Source organism: Telmatherina bonti (genome assembly GCF_933228915.1).
Source record: "Telmatherina bonti genome assembly, chromosome: 2".
In the NCBI taxonomy this organism is placed as follows: Eukaryota; Metazoa; Chordata; class Actinopteri; order Atheriniformes; family Telmatherinidae; genus Telmatherina; species Telmatherina bonti.
In genome coordinates, this window is record NC_136620.1 from 17,272,596 (window position 1) to 17,273,691 (window position 1,096).

Here is a 1,096-nt window from a genome sequence, read left to right on the forward strand (position 1 = left end):
ATACTACGGATGAATACAACTTACTGCATATAGAAGATTCCAGCCTGTAGGTACAATCACTGATGCAGATTGGTCAACATGCTGGAGTTTTGTGGGTGTTTTGGTGTTTGCTTATGTTTGGACACTCCATATGTCATGTGGCAAAGACAGTATACAATTTAGGCTGCTAGTGTTGAAGGCAGTTTATAATGTTGTCATAGTAACGCCTTCACAAGATTGCAGCCTTAAAACATAGACTGGAACTGTTTCGCTTTTCTCCACAAGTGACTTCTTCAGACTTTTTCTTCTTTTTTTTTTAAAATGCTGATTTCAACCAATCACTGTTAGGTGCTAGAATCAGCCAGTCTTTGTTTCTGTGCTGTCAGTGTGACTAACAGATCGCCACAGAAAGATTGTAAAGAAGTGATCATTTCTGTGGATACAGATACATTTTTTAGAAGTTGAATAAAAAGCCTAATCTTCATCAGATGATGGTCAGTTGTTCAAAGACTGGATATTGGTCAGTTTACCTTTAAAAGCTGCTAGTCAACACTGGTTGGACTGGATACTAACTATAAATAGGAGCCCAAAATCTTATTCTAATGGTTTTTTTTTTGTTGTTTTTTTTTTTTTTAAAGTTTTTATCAAATTTGCTTTTTCTCCTTTTGGTTGTTTTTTTTTCTTCTTTCTTTTAAATTCAAATGTTTGTTTATAAGTAAAAGCTTGTTTTAAGTAAACTGTTAAAATGTAAAACCACAACAGATGTGGAGAATTTTGGTCTTGATCCAACTGTGGTGTTGTGGGGGGATTGTGAGCATGATAGCAGGGGAGGAAACTACTATCTAGCTGTCACAGGGCTTTACCAGTGCATCCAGTAATCCCAGCCATTGCTGCTAAACATTAGTGTAATTATCAGGTACAAATAAGGTAGGTGATACTAGTTGTCTTTTCCATCACAGCCGTGCAATGGTTTATCCAACATTTCTGTAATCGTTACCCCTGACAGGGGTTTAGAATAGGCACAGCACTGTGAGTTCCACGCGGCTCTTCACAAAATTAATCCAATGTTTCACCCCAGTTTGTTAATGCTTGGGTCCACAAACACAGCAGCAGCCAC